Source organism: Choloepus didactylus, chromosome 6 (genome assembly GCF_015220235.1).
Source record: "Choloepus didactylus isolate mChoDid1 chromosome 6, mChoDid1.pri, whole genome shotgun sequence".
In the NCBI taxonomy this organism is placed as follows: domain Eukaryota; kingdom Metazoa; phylum Chordata; class Mammalia; order Pilosa; family Megalonychidae; genus Choloepus; species Choloepus didactylus.
In genome coordinates this window covers 56558404-56576290 of record NC_051312.1, presented here as the reverse complement: position 1 = coordinate 56576290, position 17887 = coordinate 56558404, and the positions used below count along the sequence as shown (strand labels likewise).

Below are 17887 nucleotides of genomic sequence, written 5' to 3'. Positions count from 1 at the left end.
CTGTGTGTTTCTCTCTTTTAGCTTCTGACTCTCATGGATTCTGTATGTCCTCTCTCATCTTCTCTGGCTTTTCTCTCTGAGCTTTTCTAGCTTTTTTTCTGTGAATTTTGTCTCTTATAAAGGACTCTAGACACACCTGGGGCATGCCTCAACTGAAATAACCTAATCACAAGGTCCCACCTACAGTAGATTTACACCCAAAGGAACAGATTAGCTTTAAGAACAAGATCTTTTCTGGGGTACATACAGCTTCAAATAATCACAGTTTGTGATCTTGCCATTTCATACTGAGCAACTAGATTTCCAGATACTTCTAACTTTGTTCATCAACTGAGCTAGATCTAGCTTCATCTTTATTCTGAATACACATTAATTTCCTAAATTTGACATTTTGATCCTTTTCCCCAAAATTCACTATTTCCCATATTTCAGCAGACTGAGATTTATCCCCCTCTTTCTTGCCTTGCCAAAGTATTTCCCTTTTTTTTTTTTTTCCACTTGTTTAGAAAATTTCACTGGATTCACAGCTGCTGGGTTCTAATAGCTAGGTACACCTATGCCAGTCACTACCAAAGCTTAGGTTGCAGGCTGCCCTTTGAGCTGCCTTAGCTATCTGAGGAATTGTGCTCCAGATGCCAAAAGGGCAGCAACATTGAGGACAGAACCTCCAGTAGCTGCAGCTGCTGTAGCTGTTTCTGTTTTTGTTTTTCAATCATTTCCTTTTCTCATTGTTTTTGTAATTCCTTTGCCCTTTCCAACCTCCTGGCTAAGGTTTCTTATGCATTGTTTACTGTGTTTCTACCTCTAAAGGCAGGTGAACTAGAAGTCCTGCTTAAGTTGCTGCTAAATCTTCTTGATTTTTCAATTATCTTCTATCTCAACTCCTACTCTTTGTCCTACTTCTGCTTCTACTCCTATGCCTGTGTGTTGATCTTGAGCAGGAAAGAGATCAGATCTGATGTTTTCTCTCCCTGCTTCTGGATCATGTTTTCTTCCTCTCTCTGCTTCTGAATTGTGACTTCCTCTGCCTCCCACTCTTGGATGGAGACTTCTGCTCTCTACTTCTACTACATGACACCTTTCATGAGATCTAGATCTTCAGAGACTTCTGCCTCTTGATGACTTTCTTGCTTTGTGTTTGTGTCTGTCATCACCATTTGATGAATTTAGTTACCCTCTTCTTTTTATCAGAATAACGTTGTTTGTCATTATGTTCCTCAGACTTGTGTTTCTTAGAGGATTTATCTTTTGATTCATGTCTTCTTGTCTGATTATGAAGTAGGCTTACTATTTTGCTATTTGAGTCTGCAGGGTCTTTAGTTCAGTTTCTTCATGCATTAGCATGTTCTTTGCTTCTGCCCTGGCTCCTGCGTTTTCTTCATTGGTTATCTGACTTTGGTTTTCTTTCTCTTGACCTTGATCGTGATCTTGAATAATGATATTTTGAGGTTCTAGGAGAAACAGATACATCTGACTACACTTTTTCTGGTCTGTATCTGGAGATATCTTTTCTGGGCTAGTCCATCTCATTCTGTATCACTAGACAATGCAAATTTTTATTTCTGTGAGGACAAATATTTTATAGCATAATGGAGGTGCCCAGAAAGAATAAAAATTAAATATTAAAAGTTTCTCTGAAATCTTCTCTAAGTATGGCTTAGTTTCAATTGAATAGGGACCCATGTAAATCTTAATTGCTAACTGCAAAACTGCTCTGTAATCTTCCAGCATTACTCTTTCAGAAAGCCATCTTTGTTCCTTAAAATTTATATCTTTTTTGAAAACTGCAACGATGCTCAAGACACAGTATACAAATATTCTCCCAGGGCAAGGAAGATAAGTACTGGATTTACTACTAGGCCACTTCTCCAGGGGATCGTGTCTTTTTATTGAAGGAGACACACTATACTCCAGACTCCCGGCTGCTACAGCCACTTGCCATTTTCAACAGTACCAACTGCCCCTAAGCTTCACAACAGACTCCATGCTTTAATCTTAATCTGATTCATTTTCATCTCACATGTGTTTCCCAATTTTCTCCCTGACCTACAATTTTCTGAGATGTCTAGACTTTAAAATCAAAGTTTAGACAACTGCTTTATTTTTGTTTTTCTCCTTAGTCTCACAAGTCCCTGAAACAGTGGTCATGGAATTGGCAAATTGATTTATAGGAAGAAAGAAATAACATGATAAACATCAGGGAAAATGGTATCATTTTCAAATACATTGTTCCTATACAATGAGACTTGTCTGAATTCTGCTTTGTTTTGTTTTTAACTTAGTAAACTTGAACAAGTTATTTAACCTCTCTAAACATCATTCCCCTCATATGGGAAAGAGGATTCAAAAGAGCAATATCTCAGAACTGTCATGATTATTAAATAGCAATCTACAAATGACTCAGCATGGTATCTGGCTCTTTTAAAACACTGAACAATAAATTTTAGCTACATATAAACCATATATTTATTAAATAATTTATAATGAACAGCTAAGAAGAGAGAAAGTCTGTAAAATTTCCCTATATTGGTCCTAAAAACCTAACTGCTATAGGCATCTTACTTGGGGTTCTGCTGCTGGGTATGCCACCAATAATTTCAGAAAACCTCTTAATAATAACTCAAGTCTAACAGACCTCCAGAAGTGGGGCTCTAAAAGTTCTGATATAAGTGACAACATGGATGAACCTTGAAGACATCGTGATAAGTGAAATATGCCAGACACAAAAGGATGAATATTGTATGATCTCACTGATATGAAATAATTAGAGTAAGCAAATTCATAGAGTCATAAACTAGAATACAGGTTACCAGGGACAGGGGTTGGGGTTAGAAATGGGGCAGTATTGCTTGATTGGTACAGAGTTTCTATTTGGAGTGATGGAAAAGTTTTGGTAACGGATGGTAGTGATGACAGCACAACGTTGTAAATGAAATTAACACCACTGAATTATATATTGTAATGTGGTTAAAAGGGGGGATTTTAGGTTATATATATGTTAGTAGAATAAAAAGTTTAAAAAAACAACAACATAGGAGTATACAACACAAACAGTGAACCCTAATATAAACTATGGACTATAGCTAATGGTATACTTATAATAACATTGTTGGATCAATTGTAATGAAGGAACCACACTAATGTAAAATGTTAATAATAGGGAAAATTGGGTGTTTGGGTATGTGTGCGTCTCTTTATCTTCTGCATAATTTTTCTGCAAAGTTATAGCTATTCTAATTAAAAGAAATTGAGGCTGTAGGATCCAGCCAGCTAACATAAGAATCAGCAAAATTGACAGCATCCCTAAAGGGAAAGGACAGGTTAATGCTCACTGCCAGGAATCTTTCCTCCAGCATTTTAAAGCTCAGATGAGGTCATAGATGAGAGAGCTCTCAGGGCTTCCTAAGGCTTTCTAATATTGCAAGTGCCCATGTGGGCCTATCATGTCATACATCAGAGATAAAAGCTTTCACTGTGCTGTCTCACAGCAAAACTCTATGGTCTTTGAATTTCAGATGTAAGAAGAGGCAGGCATACCAATCTGTTTACAGTGGCTTGAGGAACAAAACTGTTCCTGAAATCTTATTGAAAGCACAAAAACTTTAAATCTTAGCACAAAGAGGGGTCCAAGATTTCAAGTTCATCCTATACTGTTGAAATATAAATAATTTTAATATCACTTTAGGATTGTGTGTATGTGATATTCTTTATAATATAATCAAGGCACTCTTTTCCATTATTTTCCATGATCTATGTTTATTTTACCTAAATTTTAAATTGTAATTATATATTATATAAGTAGATTTTATATATAGCACATTTTTACTAAATATATATATACTATATATTTATCCACAGTATATTTCCATAAATTTGGGTTTTGCTATAGCCTATATAAACAACTGGAAACATTCAGTCCATTTTCATTTATTATAATTACAAAAATATTCACATTAAAAATTAATATTTATACCTATGTTTCCTTTTAAGAGTTTTATAGCTTAGCTCTTACATTTTTGTATTTGCTATATTTGGATTTATTGTATGTGCATTGTGTGAGATAGGGAATCCTAGTGTGCTTATGGTAGTTAATTACTGAAATGAGATCAAAGTGAAAATCACTGGAGTCGAAAAGGACAAACATAAGTATATACACCAAGATGGTCAATAATAGAAGGAGTTAGAATTAAGGGGAAGATCTAACAACTTGGTCCACAGTCTCAGTTTCTGCAGGGAGTACATCCATTTACTTTTCAATTTAGTGAGTCAGGTACTCTCTCAGTGCCTGTGTAATCTTATGTTGTTAGCAACCTTATCATGTGGTCCTGATTCACATGTATGTCAATTACAACACATTTACAAAATTTTATAGAAGTTGATTCGTACTTGGCTTTTCTCAAACTACGTGTCAGAATTTGTTCCTTGTGATCAGGTACTATCAATCTACCCTGTATCTATCTATCTGTCCATCTATCTATCCATCAATCCATCTAATTCCTAGAAAGAATATTTAAATCCAGGTTGTAGGAGGCCAACAAAATACAAGAATTCTGTGATGAAGATTTAATACAATTTTTTATGGAAACATAAGAACAATGAACTCTGAAATTAGTGTGTGCATATTGTAGGAATATTTATAAAGCATATATGTTATGACAGCATCTTAAGAGGAAACCACCCTTACTATGTTAACCTTGGCAAGAGTTTCAGCCAGACTCTGAGTGAGGACTTCTTTTATAAAACTGTGATGGACACTCAATTTACCACAAAATTGTTAACTTTGGGTATTGTCTTTGTCTACCAAAGGAAATCCCTGTGCCTTGTAAATGTTGAGTGTTTACTGGGGCACCAAGACCTCTTTCTTAAGTGGGGTAGGCAGGTTAATGGCTCTACTAAAATGTATATGGCCTAATCCCCAGAATTTGCTAATATGTTATGTTAAATGGCTAAGGGGAATTAAGATTGCTGATGGAAATAAGGTTGCTAATCAGTTTACTTTACCGTAGGGAGATGATCCTGGATTATCCAGGTGGGCCCAATGCCGTCACTGTGGTCCTTAAAAGTGGAAGAAAAAGACAGAGGGAAATGTGACTATGGGAGAAAGATACAGAGAGATTCAACATTGCTGGCTTTGAAGATGGAAAAAGGGGCCTTTAGAAGGTATAAAAAGGACAGACAATGGATTCTTGCTCAGAGCCTTCGAAAGGAATGCAGCTCTGAAAAACACTTTATCTTCTTTTTTTTTCCTTACAAGTAGTAATCCCAGAATATTTTTTTTTCTTTTTTCTTTATTTTCTATGGAAAAAAATCTTCATGTTCAGTTAGAAAGTTATAAATCAGTTTATATCCAGTGCTCCCCAAAAATCTAGATCTAATGATGTAGATACCATGATGATATCCATTTTACAGATTAAGAAATTAAGCCACCATAAATTTAATGTTGCCTATCACGAAGTTAGCACTTAAGGAAGCCAAGATTCAAACTAGGTAACTCAGTTGAGATTATCTACTCTTACTGAACTAGACAATCCTGATTTTCAGTATATGCCAAGAGATGAGTCTATGGCATGCGCAGTCTGAAAGCTTTCTAAGTAATTCTGCCATTGACTCCCAGTTGGGATGTCTTCCTCTAATCGAAAAACTCTGAGCCTATTGCTAAAACGGGATATAAGGTTTTTTTCTTCTTGATATAAAAATGGGTGGGGGAATTGACTAAAAAGTACAGTTGAAGTGTCTTTCTGACTTGAAGAGTAATGTTAAATTACATGGCATAATACTTCCAATGCAGGACAAGGAAACAGTTCTCATAAAACAGTAGTTTGATACCTTACTTTTAAATCCTGAATGAATATTATACAGAACACTCAAAAATGTGGCCCTTTAGATGCCTACCTTGTAGTGTGCTAAGCCTCATTGGTGTATGGCATGAGGACAATCTTCACACTTTGGGCAAACTGTCTAAAGTGATTTTAAAGTGCACTTTCATATCATTCATATCAGATTCTTTAGTGTCAAAAAGACCTCTTTCTTAGGTAAGGAATGATGGTTTTGTTTTCCCTATTTGGCCCAAAAAGACCCTAGTATAAGAAAGTGATAAACAGTGCTACTTCTGATTCAAAAAATTATGTCTTCTGAATCCTGATCTTGTGGTCTGCCTTTGATTAAAAATGATTCTTCTTAGATTTATGAAATTAAGGGTTTCAGTATTCAGCTTAGCAAACCATATCTCTTGCATATTCATTTTGAATAAAAGTGGTTCATAAATCAGGAGGCCATATAAAATGGGAAGATGCTATATAAACAAGCATCTGGTAGACATCAACAAGATTTACCATACCCTATATATGTAAGAAAAATGAGCCTTGGGCAGAGTAAAAGAAAATGCACTCACTGTGAAAGAATTCACCTGAATAAATTGGGTCTAAGGAGGCATAAACTGTTACTTTACCCTCTGTGAAGGGAAATCAAATGAACAGAACAGATGAAGCATCAGTAAAAACTTTGTTGTCTGGGGAAGAAGGAGAAAAGTACAAAAAGAAAACGAATGACTTAATTAAAATGTTTTCCCAACCTCTAGTATGAAAGTTAACAACAAATTCTTTTACTTAATCAAATTTTCTTCATATTAAAATTATTTTCTGCTGTTTTGCTTTGGGGACTTAGGCCAAGTGTATGAATCAAAATCAAGCATACTATCTGAACAAGAAATCTCATTCCACTCTGAGGATCCATGTTGAATTGTATTTTCCTGTCCTGCATACATGAAGACCATATTTTTCTTCTATTACCTTTTCGTTTATCTTCATAATGAACTGTGCGTTTCAAAATAATTTTATAAGAGTGAATAAAACTATATTAAAGAAATTTGAGTCTATTATACACACATTCAATCCAACAAAGTCGTGAATCTGCCTCCTAAATGATATTTCAAATATATTAAGATATTTCCTATATTTAATATTTTCCTAGTTCAAGCCACCATCATCTCTTTTCTAGCCAACATACTTTACTAAATGGTCTGTATGTCTGCATTCTTGATCCTTTAATCCATCTCTACATACTTCCTAGAATGATCTTTTTAAATGTTATGGTGAAACATTCCATAGCCATGTTAAATATATTTTAATCTTTTTACTGTGGCCTGTATAATAGAGGACCACATAATTTTTCTCCAAGCTAGAACACTTTTGAGACAAGTAGTGGGTTCTCCAAGGATGTCAGTTAAAAGAGTAAATTCCTTTTTTCATTCTGCTTTCTTCTTCAGTAGAATCTTTCAAACTTCCTTATTACCAACGAGCAATTGCATAAACACTTTAGCTTGGCATTCAAAGCCCTCTGCAATCTGTCCCTGCCCTGAATATCCCACGAGATACAAGCTACAAGCATCCCCTAAACTAGCAACGCAAAAGTTAAGCAGTTCCCATTGTGATAATCCGCACCCGGGGGAATATCGCCTTCTCCTGACTTTGCCTTTGTGCTTCGGCTTTTTTAAATTCCAAAAGGTTAGGTATTGCTCTCCCTCCAGGGACTCTGGCCTCTGACTGATCATTTCACAGCCATTTCCTCAAATTCCTTAGGTCATTTATTCAAGAGGATGAAATTAAGTGGGAAGAGAAGTGGAAAATTGTAGTGTGGTAAGGTAGAGAAATGAAAGTGGTTAGATAGGTAAACAGATGCGTAGATATAGAGGCATACATGGTAAGAGAAAAAATATAAAGTGTGGCTATAAAATAATGGAACTTATTTCATTAACTGTTTCTATTTTCTACTTTCAAAGAGGGGTAAAAATATTTTATCCAGGTGACTGTGTTAAATGCAATGTATTTGATGTATACTTACTTTTCTACAAATCTATTACCCTATCAACCTGCAGTGTCTTCTGGGTAATAAAATAACTTCAACTCTTTTTTACTGACTTAATTTAGAAATTATCTTACACATAATAGGTAACAAATATTCAGTAGTACACATGTCAAATGAATTTTATGATAATTTTGATGTGATCCTGCCAAAAACTCTTTCTAATTAATATAAAAATATGGTCACATAATTATATATATGTAAATGACCCTATTTATGATATGCCAATTGCATGCAAATTTGTATCTGTATAATTACCTAAGTATATTTATGATATACCAGTTATGTGAACATTTATATTTATGGGTGTGTTTGTATAATTCAATCCTTTAAAGATGCCTGACTAAAGGAAAGTAGTGTTCTGAGGAACAGGATGAGTGCATGCTGCTATAATGTAAGGCAGTGTGTAGGACTTGAGGTTGAAATCATCAAACCTTGTGGATTCAGGGTTAAAGTCAAAATATTGTGACTCTGAGTGTAGCCATTATCCATAGCAAAGCTTTTAATTTTTATTTATTTATTTTTTTTGAGATTATCAAGTAGTAATAGGATAGGAGATGAATGGTTAGAAATTTGGTGATGGTTGTGTCATTTACTTTCAAGATGATATCATCGCACACAGAAGCCAGTTGATATTTCTCATAAAAATGAGACAAGAGGACCACAGAATAGAAAATTTTATAAGTAATTTTGTGGTTTGTGCTACTATTCATTCTGTTTTGCTTGTTGTGTGCTTTGCTTTCAAAATCATAAATGCCAACACTGTAATCTTCTGTAGTTTTTCAACCATAGACAAATTTACAGTGGTAATAAAGAGCAGCAAACATGATTTTTTTCCCTTCAAATACCATTAAGTTGTCCAATGTTTCCATTATATCTCTTTAAAGTATACCAAAGTTCAGCCAATACATTTTCCTGCCCTTGCTGATAGTGCATCTGTTCTTTCTAATATATTGTCATGAAATGAAATATCAATTTAGATAAAGATTTTAAAGGATACTATGGCATTTCATCATGCTAAGCAAAATTTTATGTGAGTGTTGCCACCTGAATTTATTCATATATGCCTTAGAATGTTTAATACTGTTCATCTCATTTAAACATCATTTATTTCTGATTAAAAGAGAAGCTTAAGATATGGTGTGTTGAGGGGACATGATCTGACTCTTGGCAAAAATGTACTAAATATATGGTTGCACGTACTATAAAATCTGATCAATTGTATGTTAGGAAAAACGGCATAGGGATCTTGTTGGAGTGCTAGGAGGGAGAAATTACCTGCTGATAATTTTATGCTTAACAAATTAAAGTCATTTTTGTTAAGAATCTTTGGTAATAAATGTATTAATTTATACATTCATCTTTTCAATGTTTCCCTATTTTAACTGGCATTTTCAATTAGCTGATTAAATAGGAATGCATATTGCATCATTTTAGATATTTCTCTTGAAAAAAAATCAAATCATTGTGGAATACACATAGTCTTGGCAATCTGAATGTCTATCCTCCAGTAATCCTCAAAATATTCCAATTTCTATCCTTTTCTACTAATGACATCACTGTATATATTCTGTCTGTAGAGACTCAAAATTTTAAATCATTTAAAAAAAACTAATTAACTGAAATATACAAATAGGATATTTCACAAATGTTAAGTGTACAGTGCAATAAATTTTCTCAAAAGGAGCATGACCTGTACCCAAGCAAACTTATCAAGAAAAAGAACATTATAGCCCTCCAGAAGTCCTCAAAACTAATATGACCTAAGGCTGACTAAACACTGCTTTGAATTTTGACATCGTAGATTAGTATTACCTGCTTTCAACATTTATATAAGTGAAATCATAGAACATCAACCTTAATTAGAAGCTTCTTTCACCCAACTTTATGACCATGAGATTCATTCATGTTCTTATAGGCAGTGGTAGTACATTCTCATTGCTGCATAGTATTATATCATATAAATATATCATAATTAAGTTGTCCATTAAATAGCTGATGGCCATGATGTTTCCAGTTTGAGACTATTATGCATGGTGGCATTATGAAAATGTATGTTTTTTATGAATTTATTTTTGCATTTTGGTTGGATATATACCTAAAAGTAGAATTGCTAGGCTCTATCATATAAGTATGCTCAACTTTAGTATAGAGATTGCTATACCATTTTCCCATAGTGGTTTAAACTCTCACCACTAATAAATGAGGGTGAAAGTTGCTCTACACCTCTGCTAACTTTTGGTGTTTTCTTTCTTTTTGAGGATGGTAGAGTGCCATTATATGGTAGTTTGCTTTGCATTTTCCTGGTGACTAGTGATGTTGAGACTTTTAAATAATGATTCATGTTAATATCATACTGACTATCTCAGTTTTTGAATGAGTAAAATAATTTTCTTTCAATTTTTGAAGATATTTTCACTGAATATAGAATTCTAGAATGACAGTTGTGATATTTCAACAATTTTTAAATATTGTTTTATTTTCTGTGGTAAACGTATTTTCTACTGATCCTTTAAAGTAATTGAGTCTTTTTTCTCTCATAACTGCTTTTAAGAATTATCTCCATGTATGGTTTCATTTTTCCTGTGAAGAAAAGATATGTTTTCTTTCTTTCCTTCCTTCTTTCCTTCCTTCCTTCCTTTTCTCAGATTATGTTGAGCTTTATCTGTGCACTGATATCTTTCATCATCTTTGGCAAAAACTTTGGCCATTATCTCTGTAAATATTGCTTTTGTCCCTTTTCTTCATTTTCTTCAGAAATTTGAATTAAACAAGTTCCACCTTGCCCAAATATCTGTAGGGCTTCATTTTACATTTTCCAGTCTTCTTTATCTTTTTTTTTTTCTGCTTCTGTATGTTTATTTTAATTTGCCTTGATATCCAATTTACTTATCTGGTCTCCTGTCTCATCTAATCTACTGTTCCTAATTTCAGACATTACAGTTTTCACTTCTAGAATTTATGTTAGTAACTTCAATGTTGTGGGAGTTCCAGGCCCCCAAGTGTCTTGAAAACTGCACACAGCAGTTTGCTTGACCTAGGACAGTTAAGGTCTGACCTATTCTCCTTTAATATCAGGTGCTAAATGGAATCTATACCCAAAACTACCTCCTCCCTGAGATTCCTTGAGATATTGTTATCTACAAAATAATCTATAATCCTCCCTTCTTCCCTATTGATTACCATCAATCCCTCCCTACATTGCACAACCCCACTCCCCGCCTTATGCTCTCATACATATTGGAATGTTGAGCTCTTATAACCAGCTTATTCAGCCCCCCAAAGTGCAGACTATTTCTACATTGTGCTCTGAACTCACCACCATTCAGAGCAGTTCCTGAATCCATTTAGAGAAGCTCCTGATTTCAGGGCAACGTGACTCAACTTCCCCACCCTGTAGGCAAGTCCCATAATAAAAGCTCATGTCTCAGAACATGTCCTGTGCTTTCTTCTGTCCTTTGGCTACAAAAGCCCTCTTGGGCTGTGACAAATATTGACTCTAATTTTCTGCTAAAAATTTCCATTTTTGTTCAGTTTCTCCCACTTCTCAATTTTCTTCAACATATTAATCAAAGATGTGTCAAATTTCCTGTCATCTAACTCTAGCATCTGGTTCATATGTGACGCTATTCCTGTTATGCATTTTATTAATATTGTCCAAGAAATTTGTTAATGAATGCCAGAAATTGTGTATAAAAAATTATAAAGTCTCCAGAAAATATTTTCTTTCTCTGAAGAGCGTTCAAAATTTTTGATTAAACTTACAGAGTGATGGCTCACTCCTTAATCCAAAAAAGATTGGGATGAGGAAAAGCTGGATTATGGTTTTTTCATGTTTGGTCTTTTTTTGGCCTAACCTTCTAAGGTTTTCTAATAACAGCCTCTCTCCCAGTAAGGTACCAACCCATACTTTTGACTTTTGAGACTGCTGAAAGCTCTGCTCTGCTTTTTAGATGCTTTATATTTAGGGTTTTAGTCTCTTCTCTATATTATTCCCAAATTCAGCAGGTGTCCTAATGAAATAACTGTGCAAGTTTTTGAGTCCTCATTTCCCCAAAATATCCACATCCTACAGCAGCAGCATCCTACAGCAGCAGCCTTATATATACGACAACACATATTTTCAGCTTCTTACACCCAAAGAAAAGCAGTTTGGGATTCAATTCACCTCTCTGAAGTTCTCTCATCTCCAGTTCTTACCCCTCAGTTTCATGTTCCCTCAGGAGTTCACATATAGCTCTCTAATGAATTATTTCTATATTTTATCCAGATTTTCTTGCCATTCCTTGCAGAAGTTTTCATTCACCCCTAGCTAGACCCTTCTGCCATGATGCAGAAGTCCAAATGATGAACATTTAATGTTGATAAAATATTATCACCTTTAAAATACAAAAAACACAAACAAAATCAAACAATAAAACACCAAAAATATACCTAAATATTATGGTAAAAAACACTGTCAAGATGGCATCTTGGTAAAATAACAAATAATTTCAAGGGATCATAATCCATCTACAATTCTTTTTATCATGCAATACAATTCTGCCAAACCAATGTACCCATAAGATAAACATGCATTCATAATTGAGTGCAAAGTGCCAATTTATATTCTTTGAAATATGTCTATTTTCTTTAGTTAAAGCTAAAATATATTAGTGTATTTCCATTTATGTAGAATTCAAGAGCTTTAAGTTAATCTAACAATCTATCTTCATGATCATGTATAAAATATTTTTAAATTGGTATGAAAATTGTGCATACTTGAAAATATGCACAAGTTTGATAAAAAAATGCTTACTTGGCACAAAGGATCTAGCTTCATAAACGTTTATATAAACTGAAATTAAATCATTCTATATAACACATTTAGCACATTGAATTGTACAGCATGGACTATTTCGTGTTCTCTTAGATGCAAATATCTAGAGAAGGTGACTCAGAAATCATTTTTAAAATGACCTTCATTTTGTGAAAGCATTATTGTTTTTAAAGCTTTAATACAGATCAATTAATCTTTCATAAGTACTAGCAAAGTTTTCTAACAAATGGTAGAATAAAATATTTAGGATTTGAATATGGAGATTTTTAATTGTTTGAAGTTCCCTTTTTTCTTATGAGAGATATGGATTTTGAAATGTAATTCTTATTGGAGCAAAATGATTTTTTTTTTTTTAAGACATTGGTCTTTGTCTAAACATATATAAATAGATGTTGGCGACTTATGAAAACCTCATATACAAAAGATCTACATACAAATAGAAATAGTGGATACAATGTATCTTCTTATCAGATGGGAAATAGCTTCAAGGCTTTTTATCATTCTGTAGCCATCAACTCTATGGAGCTAGATCACTGCCCTCTTTTTTGTTGACAATGGGAAATGACTGCAGTTGCTGGGGAAAATATTGGATTTCTTTTTATTAGGGAACCTGAGTCCTCTAGGATAGACTGAATGGAGAACAGATGTAGAAGTAGTATGTAATGTAGTGGTTAAGAATGTGAGTACATGTCAATCAAAATATAGTTACCTTTTCTAACTTGTAACCATATGACTTTGAAGACATATCTATATCTGCATGTATAGCAGTATCTCTAACAATTTATATCTATTATCAGTTATATATCTGTCTTCCTCTCTGTCGTCTTCTCTCTATCATTTCTATCATCTCTATAGCTATGTTTTCTATCTATTCATTCTCTTCAAACCTGTTTCCTTGTACATAAAATGCAAATACATTTAGTTCATACCATAGAGTAATTAATGAGATCATGTATATAAATTGGTAGCCCAGTGTCTGGTTCTCAGAAAAAATAATTACTATTACAGTTTTTAAATTTTAAATTTTTCATAATGTAATACATTTTTCTGAAAGGAATGGTTTTATTTTGATTTACATTGTGGTTGTTTTTAATACGGTATATGGGCTAGGCTTAGAAAGTAAAGATAGTTTAAATCAAGGATTAAAACTATGGCATACTTGTCAACTCCAGCAACCAGCTCGTTTGTAAATAAAGTTTTACAAACTTCATTCTTTATATATTGTCTGTGATGACTTTCATGCTACAATAGCAAAGCTGAGTAGTTGTGAAAGATACAGTAAGGTCACAAAACCTGAAACTGAAATGTTTGCTATCTGGTGCTTTTCAGAAAAAGTTTGCCAAACTCTTCCTTGAATCATGATTTAAGTGGCAAAACAGATTTAGAAATTGTACAAAGAGCTAACAATAAACAAAGTACCAATTGTTAATTTTGAAACTTTCCATATGATTTTTTTTCAATTTAAAATTCATCTAAAATACAGGAATGTGGATGATTTTTATTCAGTATATTAGCATTATTGGGAACTCTCTTAATATGCTTACTTTTTAAAGTTACCCTGTTTTTCTCTACAGCCATTAGATTTCCATTTTTTCAAACTTTTACCTACGAAGATTAACAAAATAGTCTACTAGTTTCATTATTAAATATATTAAGTGTACTTTTAAGTGGCTCAATCAGATGGAATGCTCAGCATCCTGTATCCCTTGATCTTTTAAATTTTTCAATCCATAAATGTTCATGTCTTCTTAAGTTACTATTTTAAAGCAATAGGAAGGTTTTATTTACAAATTAATTCCTAAAGACAGATGATAAAAAATATTTCCTCAAACACTTTCGTTGGTTTACATGGCTATGCATCTCTGCAGTTGCCCATGAGAACTATCAAGCCATTTGACCTCTCCCTTTGTCTTCTGAAACACATAAGATGAGAACAGAGATTTTACTATACTTTTGTAATGTTACAGTTTTCTCCTTTTAAATTAGATCAATCTTCTACTGTGAAAGAGAAAGGGCTATTAAAGGGACATCCGGAATTCAACCAACCCCAAAGGTAACAAACTTTTACAGAAAAGTGAAGATACATTTGTTCACTAAAGCAAAGCAGGATGCTTGAAGTTTGAAAAATATTTACCAGGAGACCTTTGCTTTTCTCAAAATTCTGGGGTGAAATTAGCATCTAATTTCTTAAATAAATTATCTGACACTAAGTACCATTTATTTTCATTCATTATTCTTTCAGTCATTCAAAAATAGTCCTGGGTGCTTATTATGTGCCAGACAATGTGCTCAGTGATTAGGATACTAATGAAGGGAAAACAAGGTTCAGTTTATGACTCCATGATGCATAATCAAAAACTCACCTTGGGGGAGAGAAGCTAAGATGGTGCATAGAGAGGTGTGTAATTTAGTACTCTGGAATAACTAATAAACAATCATGAACAACTAGTAAATAATCTGGAACAACTGCTGGGGGACAACCATGACTGTCCACACTCATACACCAACCTGGATTGGGTGGAAAGGCTGGGATCGCAGCAAAAATCTGTAAGTAAATAGGGCTAACCCCCTCTGCCATGGCAGGCTGAGCCTCAGGACCTCACTGTGGGAGAAGCCAGCATTCCCTCAGCAAGTGAATATAGTTCAGTCCAGCTCCAACTGGGGTTTTCATTAACAAATGTGGACTGCTAAATACAAGCTACAAACATAGACAAGCAGCAAAGTACCCTAAGGTCACTCCCAGTGGGGCTGATAGAGATGAAAAAACATTAATTAAAAAAAAAAAATACAGACTTTTAGAGATTGACCTTAGAGAGCTGGAAAATATCTGTGCCCTGGGAGGGGGCACCTGGAAGACCAAGTGCTCTATCTGACCAATGGGCAAAATTTGGGAGCTGTGGACTGGATCTGAAAGGGGGCTTTCTTTCCCTTTTTCTCTCTCTCAACCTGAGTGGCTCAGTGGAGCCTGAGCCATTTTCAGTTTACAGCACTCTCACCCAGACAGGGGTGGAGTTGACAGAAGAAACTATTGAAATGCAGAAGATAACTCCCTAAGGGATGTATCTTCCCTAAGAGGAAGCTCAAGGGCCTGCTCCCCCTCCTCAGAACTCAGACCCCAGGGCTTTGGTGAAAACAGCCAAACAGAAACAACCTAAGTTAAAAATTAAAGAAGCCACACCTCTTTACACCATTTGGGAGTGATAAGATGACAGGTGCCACCTGCTAGGTTAGGAAAAGCACAGTGACTAGAGGCCTCGCAGGAAAGTCTGTCAATCTCTAAGACACACACTCAGGGATACTTAAAACTGAATATAACCCCATTCTGAGATCTGAACCCATTTTGGTCTGGGAAAATCTGATTGAGGTAACTGGGGAAGCCAGATGCCTAGACAATAGAGGACTACAAACTACACTGGGAAGGGCAAAGATATGACCCAGTCAAAGGAACAAACTTACACCTCAATCAAGATACAGTTGAGATATTCTTTCACTTTAATGAAACAGTCAATTAAAGATTTTCAAAGAAATCTGCTAAATCAAATGAAAAAACAAATCAACAAGTTCAGGGAAGATATGGCAAAAGAGATGAAGGATATAAAGAAAACACTGGGTAAACATAAGGTAGAAATCCAAAGTTTGAAAACAACTACTGGCAGAATTTATGGAAATGAAAGGCACAATATAAGAGATGAAGGACACAATAGAGACATACAACAGGAGAGTTGAAGAGGCAGAAGAAAACACTCAGGAACTGCAGAACAAGACACCTGAAATCCTACACACAAAAGAACAGATAGGAAAAAGAATGGAAAAATATGAGCAACATTTCTGGGAATTGAATGACAACATGAAGCACATGAGTGTATCTGTCATGGGTGTTCCAGAAGGAGAAGAAAAGGGAAAAGGGGAAGAAGAAATAATAAAGGAAATAAGAAATAAAAATTTCCCATCTCTTATGAAAGACATAAAATTACAGATGCAAGAAGCGCAGTGTAGCTCAAACAGAATAGATCTGAATAGACCAATGGAAAGACACTTAATAATCAGATTATCAAATGTCAAAGATAAAGAGAGAATCCTGAAAGCAGCAAGAGAAAAGCGATCCATCAATACAAAGGAAGCTTGATAAGACTATGTGCGGATTTCTCAGTAGAAACCATGGAGGCAAGAAGGAAGTGGGGTGATATATTTAAGATACTGAAAGAGAAAAACCACCAACCAAGAATCCTATATCTGGCAAAAGTCTCCTTCAAATATGAGGGAGAGTTTAAAATATTCTCTGGCAAACAGACAATGAGAGAATTTATGAACAAGATAGCCACCCTACAGGAAATACTAAAGGGAGCACTACAGACAGATAGGAAAAGACAGGAGTGAGAGGTTAGGAACACAATTTTGGGTGATGGTAGCACAACAATGTAAGTACACTGAACAAAAATGACTGTGAGTATGGTTGAAAGAGGAAGGCTAGGAGCATGTGGGACACCAGAAGGAAAGAGCAAAGATAATGACGGACTGTATAACTCACTGAAACCTAGAGTTCTCACAAATTTTGATAAAATGTACAAATATGTTTTTACATGAGGGAGAACAAATGATTGTCGACCTTGCAAGATGTTAAAACTGGGGTGGTATTGGGGGAAAAATACAATCAATGCAAACTAGAGACTCTAGTTGACAGAAACATTGCATTATGCTTCCTTTAATGTAACAAAGGCAATATACCAAAGCTAAATTTCTATAAGAGGGGGATATAAGGGAGGGGTAAGGGGCTATTGGCATTGGTGATGTTGCCTCTTTTATTGTACTTTAGTTTAATTCTACTTTCCTCTTGTTGTTTTTTAGCTGTCATTTTTTCTTTCTTTTTTTTTTTCCTTTGTCTCTCTACCTTCTTTGAATCTTCCTTTTCCTTTGTGGAAGAAATAGAGATGTCCTTATATAGATAGTGGTGATGGTGATGAATGCATAAATGTGTGATTATGCAGGGAACCACTGATTGTTTACTAAGGATGGAATGTATGGTGGGTGAACAAAACTGTCTAAAAAAAAACAGGATGATGAAGAAAACTTAAGGGCACTATATTGAGTGAAATAAGTCAGACACAAAAGGACAAATATTTCAGGGTCTCACTGATACGAACTAATTATAATATGTAAACTCATAGACACGAAATATAAGTTACCTGGTTATGTAACAAGGCTAAAGAA

General features: G+C 34.6%; 1 pseudogene; it reads right to left on the bottom strand.

The window, feature by feature from the left end:
* Window positions 1–251: 251 nt before the first annotated feature.
* Window positions 252–17887, bottom strand: part of LOC119536942 — a 46071-nt pseudogene continuing 28435 nt past the window's right edge.